This window comes from Corvus kubaryi, unplaced genomic scaffold (genome assembly GCF_017639235.1).
Source record: "Corvus kubaryi isolate FWS band 111438036 unplaced genomic scaffold, C.kubaryi_AGA036_p1.0 37260, whole genome shotgun sequence".
NCBI lineage: Eukaryota > Metazoa > Chordata > Aves > Passeriformes > Corvidae > Corvus > Corvus kubaryi.
This window is the reverse complement of record NW_024581077.1, coordinates 1,596,262-1,609,309: the sequence shown is the minus strand read 5'-3', so window position 1 is coordinate 1,609,309 and position 13,048 is coordinate 1,596,262. Positions and strand designations below refer to the sequence as shown.

Below are 13,048 nucleotides of genomic sequence, written 5' to 3'. Positions count from 1 at the left end.
TGGCTAAAATCCTAAAACATCCATTGTCAAAATATTTTTCTACTATACCATAAACAAGACTTTTCAAGGTTGCAGTTGGCTTGGTTGTTTACATTCCCTGCTACCTCTTCTGTGAGAGAGAAAAGTCTCTCATGGACTTAGAAAATAGCAAGAAAAATCCTTGCTAGCAGCATTTTTGTATCTACAGAAAAGAATTTGGCTAGGCCTGCCTAGGAGGTTCATCTTATACAGGTTTTCTGAAGAGAGAGAAAAATCGCTGAGTTGTTCCCATTTGACTCATAACTCTCAATATTATAACCATTTTGTCCACTTGATTTTAAAGATTAGGAGACTGTGTTCCATTTCCAACCTATTTTTAATACTTCAGATACTATTGGATAGTACATTGGCTATAATTTAAAAATCAGTTTTAGGTATTTTCAAAAGTTTGACCTCCTACAAGATCTTTCCTACACTGCTGACAATCTGAGCACGGTCACCCATAGATAGCTCACAATTCATGGGCTGTAAGATTTTATACACTCATATGGAAAAACATTTCATCCACTACCTATGGAAAAACAGCTGCATATCTTACCTCAGGAGCAGATTCATCTTTAGAAACTGCTATAAAGAGAACTTGAACAGGACATTTACTCAAGGCCTGTTCTGTGTAGGGGTGACTCACTGGATAAGCACAGTTTAGGTAACAGGTGAATAGAGCCAAGTGTGGTGGGACCGGCACAATGTTCAGCAGCTCAGCAGACACATTTGCCCACAGATCTGCTGACTGAGAGCAAGCTTTGGCCTGAGTCCACTAAAAAGCTGCAACACACATCAGTTTCATACACACACACTGGTACTGTTGCACAACTGAGCTGCACATACTCCATTTCTAATGAAAGGGCGTAAGCTTCTCCTTTATAACAGCTGGAGAATTAAAGGCAGAGAAGACATCTCTTTTCCCAGACAAAGTCTTCCAAACCTCATCTGATTAATTCCTTTGGAGGGCTGGATTTTAGCCATAACTTAAGTTCTCAGTCTGATCTCATTTCTTTTAGTTTGGTGGTCTGACCCTTGGCATCATCTTACCAGTCAAGACAACATCTTGTCTGGGTGTCTTTGGCCATTATGATCCTTCTTAGGAAATTTTTTCCAGACCTCTGCTATGGTTGACATCTTGATGCCTCATATGCTAGGCTCCTTCTTCTATGGTGTCTTAATTGAACACAGATAACTACCAACTTTCTGATAGATCTGGACTCTGATCCTTAACTATATCCTGTCTTATAAACTCCTTTCTTGGTGTCCTGCCTGGAGAGAAAGGGAGAAGACATTGGCCTAGCCACAGACATCATCAGAAGGCATTGGAAATGTTTTTAAGCAAACAAATTTTATAACTAAGCCATCTTCAACCTAAATGTGCTTACTCTTGTTTCTGTATATGTAGTCTCTACAGTATTCTAAAAACGTGCTCTTGGAGAATCTCAAAACTTTGCAATGTCAAGTATGTTAGTTCCAGCATGATGAGAATATTAGAAAAACAAATACACTCCTTACTTAAGACAGACATATTCTTTTACACAATGGGGCCAAGAAAAACTTAACTGGCCATGTGCATACAATATAAACAGAATTTTAAGCATCTGCTCATTAAATGTTTCCTCTTACATAACACTTTATACCGCACTTACTTAAAAAGGGTTTATTTTCCACTAATGAAATTATACTACTGCTCGTTCAGAGTGCAGCAGCAACTGCTTCAAGAGATCTAAGAGTTGCACTATCACTTGACTGAGTAGGTAAAGGAGCATCTCTTGTTTAAATAAACAACAGGGAAAATGTTGAGAAGCAGGCTGTAACACTGAAATAAATCTGGTCCAAGGGATATTCTGAAAGAAGTCCACAAATGTTATGGGTCTCAGATGTATATGTAACAAATGCAACAGAGATCTAATTTTAGGATATCAGAGTATATAAAAAAAGAAAAAAACCCAAAACAACTGGATAACAAAGACCATCAACCCTGTCATTCCTGGCATACCTCTTACACATGTTACCCTAATCAGCCCCCACCTAGCTGGTGAAATCTAGAGAATTGCTCCTAAAGGTATGAAGTGCAAAAACACAGGCCTGAGGGAAATTACTCACATTTTGGACAAGCAGCACTAACTTTCCTTTGGATACACAAAGGCAAGATTTTGAGTGAAAACCACAAGAAAATGGAACAGAAACAATCAAAGCACATTTTTCCAGAAATTACCACAGTGGATGTGACAACAGTTATATACTGTAGGGGAGCCACTTAACACAACTGCACTACTTGAGGACTACCTGAACTATATATGTTTGATCTCAGAAGGGATTAAGCAATTCCTGGAAAGTCTGAGTGCCTCTGAATAACACTGACATGATCAGGAGAGGAAAAATGCAAAACTAGATCTGGTCACCAGAAACCAGTCAAGCACAGTGCATGCCAGAAATTCAAGAAACAACCTGCAATTAAATATGCATTTTGGTCAGAATGCTCCAGTTTGTGGTCCATTAGCCCCATCTGGCCTGCAAAATATTTCTATTTGCCCACTGTGTCTTCCTCTCAGGGAGTGAGGAGCGGTTGCTTGGACAGCAGATGCAATCAGAGAAGCCAAGAGCCTCCTGCTGTGTCTGCATGTGGTCCAGCACAAAGCAGCCAGAAGTCACTGCTTCCAAGTGTGAAGAAGAGAACTGGGGGAAAACCTGGAGAAATATTGCTACTGCGTTAACCCACTGCACCAGACTGCCTGGAAAGACTGATTCCAAGGATAACATGATCTCCCTAGAAGATTTTGTTGGAGGTCATAAACATGCTCTATTTAATCCCTTTTTAGTATGGGGATAATTTATAACTGAGACAAATGTGGCCCTGATGCCTTAATGGCAGTGGTCATTTATCCTTTTCTTATTCAAGTCAGTGGAAGAAAGAAACCTCCTGATGCCATATCAAATGGCACAGGGTTGAACAGAGCAGTGATTCAGTCATAGACTTCTGCAGAGATTATGCAATTTTTGTTTCCTGTCAACATGTTCCTCCTTTCATTTAGTAGGACCGAAAACTTTTGCATAAAAGCAGCTCATTATTGAAAATGAAATATCACAGCACTCAATAAAAAGCCAAGGGGGGGGTAAAATGACTTTTTGTTTCTTGAGCTGGGCCCCAGATATATCACACTACCATGCTATGCTCTCCTATCCCCCAGCTTTCATTTAATTAACATGAAGGAAGGGAATGGAATTTTACTAAAAATTTAGAAATTGCCCCTTCAGGCAAACTTATTTAAATAACAAGTTGTTCTTTTCACTGCATTCACTTCCAGTCTTAGGAGTGCTCTTGCTTATTATTCTGGCACAATTTCTTAGCTCAGAAAGAGGGAAAAAAAGCTCTTCAAAATAAAATACATCACAAAAAATAGCAGAGGACATTATTAAAAAGTATCTTATAGATATTTTCTATTTAAAGCACACTCCCATTCTACAGTGCAGTGGTACCAAAATAGCCCAACAAGCACTAAACCAGCTTGTTCCAGTGCTGGGCAATGCCACTGCACTAACATGGGGCTGTCCCTAAACCAAGGGACACTGTCTCAGGGACACAGGCAGATGTACTGCTTTTGAGATCCAGCTCATTATTTTCCATAAGGCACTGCACAGTGATGTGTGGAGATACCTGCTCACACCTTTTGGACTTGGCTCTCAGTGCCATCCTTTACTTCAGGGTGTAGGAGCCCTTAGAAAAGTTTAATGCTTGCATTGTACTTCACTACTCAACAGTAAATGATGATACCACTTTTTTATTTCCACGCTCTCTGGGAGCTACTGTAAGACATTATCTGGGATATTAGTGGAATAACAGATGGATAGGGGAGTTAATTCAAGAGCTTGTAGGAAATTTTAATTAAAGCAGTATCATCATCTGCAAGCTGAACAAAATGCTTGGATACAAAGTACTGCATAGAGCACAAAAAGTGAAATCCTAATCTGACTGAAGTCTGTGGCAAAGCTCTTACCAGTGTCAACTGAGTAAGGATTTAAACCAGCAGCATGAGATTTTATATTCTTGGTATTCAGTTCTTACAAAGACCCACATGTAGGTATCTTTGCATGAGCACATTAAGTTCTCAATACAGTCATGACACACAATCAATACAGCTAATGGAGCTGAATCCCTCCCCTGATTCCTTATAAAAACATCACTGACATTCTCCAAAATCATAATAAAATCAACTAAACATTCCTTCTCCCATGCTTAGTCTTCTCTTTTACTTGTCCTACCAAAAGCACAGCTCAGAACTGATGGATTCAGCCTGAGAACTCCAAGGAACCGACTGTCTGATGGCTGAAGCAGTTTCTTTATGTTCTTCTGGTGCTCTAACTTGGCTGCACCAGAGAGATGCAATCACCTCTCTCTGATAACCCACAGTATCAGCTTCCACCCCCACATGACAAATATTCAAACAAGTGCCTCCATGTTCCTCCCACATTTCCCTTCATGCCTGGGAGGGAATCTCTGTAAACATCTGCAGAGCTATTTCATTATCTCCCTTCAAATTCCTTCTTAAGACTCCTCTTTTCTCTGATATCTGAAAAAACAGGCTCCTGATGTGCTCACTGTAGCTCAGTCATATTCTGGATCAGTACTGTTTCCCTGAATTTTGCTGTCTGATTATAACCATCAGTTGTCTGCTGTTTCTCCAGTTTAAGTTAGTTTGTCCCTCTGCTGTGTGGCTCTGTCTAGCAGAACAGCTTCCTGATGCACCACTCTTCAGGGCACCAGCATAACAGAGATCAGAGAAGGACTGCTGGTAACCATCCAAATCCCAAACTTGTATCAGAGACAATCTTTCATATGGTAGGCCTGCAGAAAGCAAAACTGACTACTGCACTGCTCTAGAACATTTTGGAGTTCCAGGCTCAATACACATTTTTCAGTAAAAGCCTAGCTACAACAAATTACAGGATTTTTATGTTTTAAAGAAGCTGTATTTACTACTATCAAAGATTTTAAAATGTTTTCTGCAGCAAAAATCAAGACAGCCACTTCCTTTTTTGAAGTCAACATACAATACCTCATGCCATTATTTCAGCCTCAATTTAGATGTGTACACTCCAACACTGTTTTTCCAGAGGGGTTGTGATCATTGACAGCATTTCAGTACCAACAGCCTTTTAGAAAAAGAACCACTAGTGAACAAAGCATGCCATCCTTGTTTTTTACGGATTTCCAAAACTACAACAGCTTTCCAAGGTTTAAAAGTGTCACAAAATGTGACATCTGGCATGCGTGATCAAAGATTCCCATGTGTTCTCCTGACACTGTGAAAAATGATGTTTCCATTAAAGAAATCAGCAGCCCCTTAGACAAATAAGCTTGCAAAACCCAGTGGGTCCAATCAAATTTATATACTGTTTTGTGCAAGATTGCAAAGGGTTATGATTCTAATTCAGGTTTCATTAGCCACCCTCTCCTGATCTTTTTAAACTGCTTGAGTTAAATTTCTGATTGACTTTTCACATTTTTTCCTTTCAACTTCAAACATATTCTTACAGTACATACTAGAGCTTGCAGAAGGTTCCTTCTCTTTTCTACAGAAGTTGATTCCTTGAACAGCTAGTGAAACATCTGATTTTAACAACGTGGATAGCTCAAAAAACTATAGAATCGATTAGCACCAAATTTTCTTCTCATAGAAACATGCCAAATCATTATTAGTATTAAAATCCTGTAAGAACCATCGGTTTTAGTACATCTCAGTTCCATTTATTTCTCTGTGACTGGGAAAAACAAAACAAAACCACTTTTTTTTCAGCTTATTATACTCTCAAGGGCCCAGAGATAACATCCTTAGCAGGAGGAAACATGTTGAAGGCATGATGATAAGGGTAAGACAGTGGAGCAGCTGAACAGGCACCTGTATTTTCATGGATAATGCTCCTCCTGTAAATCACAAACTGAGATATGTGGTTTTCCATGACACGTGGTGAAGGTTTGAGAAGATTCCACTGGAGTAGGCTGGAACACTACAGCAGCAGAAGTTGTACAACTGCCTTTTGGGAGCTGGACTTGTAACAGAGGAGTGAGCAGGAGGAAAAAGGAGGAAAAGAACCTCCTGACTATGAATGAGAAGTTCAACAAAGCATGGAGATCAAACTACCACTGATGGCAACAGAGAACAGACTTGCAACTCGGATGGACAGCCTTGTAAACACGGCTATTCCTTGTTCATGACTCCCACAGCAATCTGAAAGCAACCTCTCAGACCAAGTTAGTTTTCCTTAGAACTGAATAAAATTATCTAAACATTGCCTGAAGTACTTATGGAGAACCCATATTTCTGACTACTCATTGCTGACTATTACAGGAGAGAAGCAACAATTTAGACCATTCACTTACTCCATTAAAAAGTGTAAAACCACTATGAGAACTATAACCAAATATAATTTATAAACTGAGGCAACCTCGTTCTCTGAAAGTACGTGTACGTTCCGTACCAAATTTTTGGGTCAATATTCTTAATTAATGTTGCATTCTTTTCTGTGGCAACCTTTTTAAGGTCATTTTTACAAAATGTTCTCAAAATGTATTCCTTTGATTAAAGAACACAGAATTTCACTTTATTATAACAAGAAATCCAGTTGTACACCTTTTTCCTTAGCAATTGCAATTTCTATTTTGTGAAGTGCTTTGCCTCCCTATAAAATTGTGTCCTACCAATTTTGCCTGAGGTAATCAAGAAAAATAAAAAGAAGAGCATTGGCAACGACTGCACCACCTACTGAAGCTTGCCTTTGAAAATGTATTTGTTACATCATTAAGTGATAAAATGCAGCAGACCAGCAACCACAATGAGGTTGAATGTGCTGGCCATGTTTCTCCACAACCCATTCACTGACACAGTAGTTATCTGCTTATCTCACTGCAAACTGTGTTTCTGCTTTAGAGTAATCCACTTCCATATTTGATCTTCGGTCTCTTTCAATATTTACAGGAAGCTTTCTGTTGCCTATACCGCTGCCTTTGGTGGTCATCTCAGAGAGGTGATGCCATCTAACAGATGGCACAGAAGTAGTGCCAATATTAGCCCTCTTCCTCGCTTGGTAAATGATACTCACTGACAGGACATGTCTCCACACCACTGGAAATACCTGCAGCATCAGTTTCTGTAGAAGCCTGGAAGGCAAGGTGGCTAATGTTCATGTCTCAGACAGCAACAGCTGGATGGATAGCTGTGGAGCCAAACAAGGATTGTTGGTAGTAACAGCCAAGCATTGTTTGCAGTAAGACACTGCAACTGTGAGAAAGAACAGGATGTGGCTAGAGAAGGGGCCATAGAGATGTAGGGCAGCACTTTCCTGTGATAAACATCCTTGTTCTGGCTCCTGGAGAAGAGCATGACACAGTACAGTACAAGTGCAGGAGTGAGGTCAAGAGGCAGGAATGGACTGTGGGGGGTGGATCAAGACTACCAAAGACCTCCAACCCCTTTCCACACTGATGCAACCACATTTCAGATTTCCAAAGGGGTTTCAAGTTTTCCACATCTCTAAATATTACATATTAACCAGCACTGGAAGTCTAATGTGGCTCCCTCAGCCAGGGTTTGGGTATTTTCAATTGAAATAAGAATGGGAGAACTACTTGGGAGTTTAGGACTCAGGAAAGCCTGATAGTACATACATGAGTTTCCCACCCCTGGCAGCTCCTTTGCAGTAACAAATATACTCAGGAGATACATTATAGCAAAGAGTAAAATACTTCTTCAGATACAGTAGGCTGGGGGAAAAAGAAGACCACTCTAGTTAAACATCCACACTGCCAGTAGGCTTTCCCAGTCAAGCTCCAGTATGCCTTAGAGCTGGGAAAAGAAAAGTTGGCTTCTGCTGACAAATCCCAAGGATGACAAAGTACAGGATTTAAAATCCTAGCTAGGTATCTGCAGAAACAAAAGGGGATGAGAGAAGCAGCTGACTGAAGTGCTGGCAGATACAGCTGGCAGCAGATCAATCTGAAGACAAGGACAGGCATATCACAGTTCTCTCCAAAGTCAGCCTGCTCAGGCTCTTTGGACTAGATTAAGTAGAGGTGAAGAATTCAAAATTAAGAGAATATGAAGAAAAAAGAAAGACAAATCTCACAGCAAATTCTGCAATTGTAATGAAGTAGTTACTCCTGCAATAAAATGGGAGTTTTATTGAGGTTTACCTCAATACCTGGTAAACCTGAACACAAATATGCTACCTAAAATGTAATAAAGCCCCTTGAAAAATTTGCCATGTCTCACCACTGACTCTTTTCTGTCTTAGGGCTTACATTGGGTAAACAAAGTGACTTTGTCCAGTCACAAGCCCATCTTTTATCTAGAAAACTCTCTTTTTAAAAGAATGTCTCTCTCAGCTACATTTCCTTTAGGGAAAGATGTTCTCCACAAGCTTCACTTCATGTTCACATGAAGCTTCACTTCATCCTATCCAGGCCAGTGAATGTGCCTGTAGGAGTAAGTTTCCTTCGGGGCAGCTTAATGTAGCAAGTAATTACTGGCTTGGGGTCTGTAAAGTATCTTTGCTTGAATTTAGCTGCCAGAAAGCCTAGAAAGAAATTCTCTAAATATTCCTCTGACAGTCGAAGAGAGAAGTCTGCAAGATAGTGATAACACAACTTCAGATGGCTTCCAGATGTTCAGTGATAGTCAGACAAGCTCATTTCCTTAGGCAGAGAATCTCTTATCTGGAAGGGGATACAGAAAACTGGCAAGGCCAAAATGTAAAGAAAGAACACCTGCTGAACAGTAGAGTGAACCATACACAGTAAAATGGCAGATTAAGGATGAGATCACCCAACTTGGAGAAGGAATTTCTGAAGTCAACAGAAACCTGTAGATGAGTCTGCATATAGATTCACTGGCAGAAGCTTATCATCTACCAGAAAATATACTGCATTACATCATAGATGAGCTCAATGCAGTCCTGACTATCTTGACCTCTTCTTTGTTTTTCTCTGAATATGCTCCAACTTCTTATTTCCAGTTCTATTTTTCAGAGTGAATGGCCTATTATTGTATGCAGTGTTCCAGTTTCAGTCCTGCCAAGGCCCTGTATAATGATATTATTATTCATAGGTAGCAGTGTCATTGCTATTACCTTTCTAGCCATACAAAGATGCTTCTGTACAGCCACCTTGGGTTATTCAAAATAAAGAAATTTTTATCCCTTGAATTTTTAAATTCCTTCAAGCTCTTACCTTTCTATGTGCTCATTTGAACAGAGCCTTACTTCTTAGCATTTCTCTATGAGTTATATATAAGAAGCTTACAGAGAACAGGTGATCCCAAACAAAACATATGAGTGACTTGGTGAGAGACAGAAAGATAGGGGACTAGTGTTTAATTACTGCAAATACCTAATTCTTTTCCTAACCCTTCCCACCCCCACTTTTCATAAATATCCAGAGGTCTACAACCCACTGGGTGCGAGACACTGCTGCAAGGCAAGGTGACTATATGGCTCTGAACATAACAGAGGCTGGGCATCACAGCAGAATGAATACATCTGGCACAGAGTGGGGGCCTAAGCCAAAAGAGCCTCTGCTTTAGGTTCAATACCAGCTCCTATTGACCAGGACTCCTGAAGTTGCTCTACATATATACAGAGAAACACCACTGTGTGTGACTGGTCTTGTCAGTCTACAGAACAAATCATGACATGTGAGATTTCTTGCACAAAATCAGTGTCCTGCGCATCCACCCAGTAAAGCTGATCCCCATCACGTTCATCATCATTGTGAAATGCAGATCCCATGACTGTGCCTCACGTCTAACCTAAAAGGACAGTTTTGATCAGTCAGAGGAGAAGTCCACACTTTTAATCCCATCTCTGTCGTGCTTACCCACTGTCATTTCCAGAATGTTGTTTACATCCTCAGTTAATGCTCTTTGTTTTGGTAAAACCAGAAAGCAACACATTCTCAGAACTCCCCTCCACAAGGTAAGGGATGCTTAGTTTAAGTTTAATTAGCTTAATGCTCAAGTTTACTTGAGGCTGCATCTCAAATCCTGTGTTCAGTTTTTGGTCCCTCATTTCAAGAAAGACATTGAGCTGCTGGGGTGAGTCCAGACAGGCAAGAGCAGTGAAGCTGATGAAGGGTCTGGAGAGTAAGTCATATGAAGAGTGGCTGAGGGAGCTGGGGTTGTTTTGCCTGGAGAAAAAGAGCCTCAAGGGGACCTTATCACTCTCTTCAACTGCCTGAAAGGAGGCTGTAGCCAGACTCTTGTCCCAGGCAACCACTGACAGAACAAAAGGACATAGACTCAAAAGATGTGCCAGGGGAGGTTCAGGTTGGACATGAGGAAGACTTTTTTTACTGAAAGGGTGGTTAAGCATTGGAATGGGCTACCCAGGGAAGTGGTGGAGTCACCACCCCTAGAAGTGCTAACAAAATGACTGTACAAAGCACTTACTGCAATGGCTTAGTTGACTTAGTGATGTTCAGTCACAGGTTGGACTCGGTAATCTTTGAGGTTTTGTTCCAACCTCAATGATTCTATGATTCCAACAGGTTTCATACTCTAATACACATAGACAAAAGGCTGTTACAAGGTATGATCCTACCACTTTTCCTACCTGATGTCAGTCTTTCTTATTCAACAATTTCTCTTTTGATGAACTGTCTGACATTTCTGCCTATTCCAACTCATCTTCCTTTTCTTCCAATCCATCCCCTAAAATTTGCCAGATGATTCAGAAATTTCATTCCATCCGCTCTGACATACACTATCCTCCCTGGTCCAATATCATCCAAGGATTTAATTAACTTGGTTTTTATATCTCCCTCCTTATCATTCATTATTTGATATATTGAAAGAACACATCCCAAGATGAATTGCTCCCTATTTGATACCTCACTAATTTTAAAACTCTCTGCTTAAGAACTATTTGCTGCTTCCCACCTGTCAACATTGACTTTTTCTTCCTTATTTAATACACTGTGCTATACTCTTATTTAGATAATACTTTGCTGAATTCTCTATAGAAAAAAAATCTGATTCTAGTACAAAGCAAATGGCAAAAATGTCACCAAATTATATCAGAATTCAGTTCTGCAGGAGTAACAGGTGTATTATCAGGCAGAAATTCACTATAAAAGTAGATTAGCTTTAGTAGAACAGCTTTTTGCCATTTATCCTGCTATGGTGCCTCTGTCTTCAAGTAAAGACACCAGGGCATGGGCAGTACACAGTGGATGAAATTCCAGCCTTCTAGATCCTGTGTATCTACTAAGCCTCATTTTTTGAAGACCTCACTCTTTATCCACCAGCTGTGATCAATGATTTAGGCGTGCCACTTACTTTGCCCCTGTTTACAGATTCCCTTAACAGCTGTAATTTAAACAAATTGTAAAGGTAAAAGTGGACAGACAGGTGAATACTTTCTGTTTTCTTGTTCCTCTCTGAGATTCTGAAAACTGCATTAATGTTTTTCCTAATGGCTGCATTCATCAACCATTCGCTAGACCACCACTGAGTGTTTCTAACCTTACTTCTACTACAACTACTGTGAAAGTGCATGAAGATCCCTAATCAAAAGGTACTTCCCCCTTGGTGTAGGAACTTTACAAAGAGCAAAAAGAGAAAGGAGGAATGCAGCAGCTTGGGTGCTGTGCTGGGATCAACCCAGTCTGTGTCATACCTTTCTTAGGAGAACCTGAGCAAGTCAGTTTGACACTGTGTGACAGTATCTACCTGTTAGAAATAGTTGTATTTCTCAGACAGAGACATGCATTGCAAAAATGACTTCATTAAAAGTTTGTGAGGCCCATAAATATCCTGTAATGGTGGCCATAAACCTCATCAATAAATGGATCACAATCCTTAATGAGCAAGTAAAAGGAAAGGAGTACAACATTACACAAAGGAGTGTTTCTAGATATTTGTTGTTTTATGGTTTCCATCTGTCCAACTGATGGCTTTTATCTGCAGATCTGATCTGACAGTTTAAAAAAGGGTAAGCAATAGCCTCATATCTCATTGGAGAAGCCTTGCCAAGACAAGCAAATTAAAGAAAGGGTAAAGATGACTGTGGATAAAGCCATCATCCTTGTTGTTTCCTTGTTAATACTATTTCATCAATTTGGTTAACCTTAGATGACAGCGTTCAAATACTTGAATGCACAGGGGCGGTTAACACCAGTGGCCCAATGAGAATAAAACCATACATGATTTAGAATTACTTTTGATATATATTTTTCTGTGAAGAAGTTTTAATGGTGCGATGTCCCTTGAAATTTCATTCTCCAAGGACCCTTCAGTACAGAGACAAACAGATCCCAGCCTTAGTAAAATTGAGACACTGTTGTTTTTTTACATGCTAAATATTTCAGTCATGAGTCTTCTCACTGGACATCATAAGAAGGACCGAACAAGGGAACAAGCTAAATTGAATTGGCTCGTAATTGCCAAACATTTCCACATGGTGCAGATGCTATTCACTGGTGCCAGAATCTGAGTGCAGGGCCAAATAACTAAAAACAAAGTTAATTCAGTGAGGGGGGTGCCTCTGACCACAAACAGCTGGCATAGCCAATGCAGAGATAAATGGATTTAAGTTCCAGTGGTGCACTTAAGAGCTGCTTGCAGCCAACCTGCTCTATTTTGCTATCAAATTACTTGAGAGAGAGAGATCAAATTTTGATAGCTCCTGTTTGCATGGATTCTTTGCAGTGGATTCCTTAACTGTAGTGCAAACATGCATCAATAAAAAGAAAAGTTAACCATCAACCACTACACAGCCAGTTACTGCCATCTAACAACATAAAGGCAAAATGTATACAGATACACACTAAATATGCTCTCGCTAAGAGCAAAGCACTAATACAGATGGAGCAGTGAAAGCCAGGAACATTCCCCATCTCAGCTTGTGCTCACTCTGAAAAGAGGGAAGTGGGTGCTGAGCTCCAGGGACAACCCTTATGCTGCACTCAAAGCTTGGAATTAAGATGCTCAAGTGTTAATGGAACCATGCGTGAAAGAAGACTTGGAGATGC

General features: G+C 40.1%; 1 protein-coding gene and 1 long non-coding RNA gene across 3 annotated transcripts in view; one reads left to right on the top strand and one right to left on the bottom strand.

Moving 5' to 3' along the window:
- LOC121662649 overlaps nucleotides 1-13,048 on the top strand; it is a 787,841-nt gene that overhangs the window by 380,727 nt on the left and 394,066 nt on the right. The gene's annotated exons all lie outside the window — the stretch shown is intronic.
- The window catches only part of NOX4 (NADPH oxidase 4), a 113,761-nt gene that overhangs the window by 23,384 nt on the left and 77,329 nt on the right, over nucleotides 1-13,048 (bottom strand). The window lies entirely within an intron of this gene.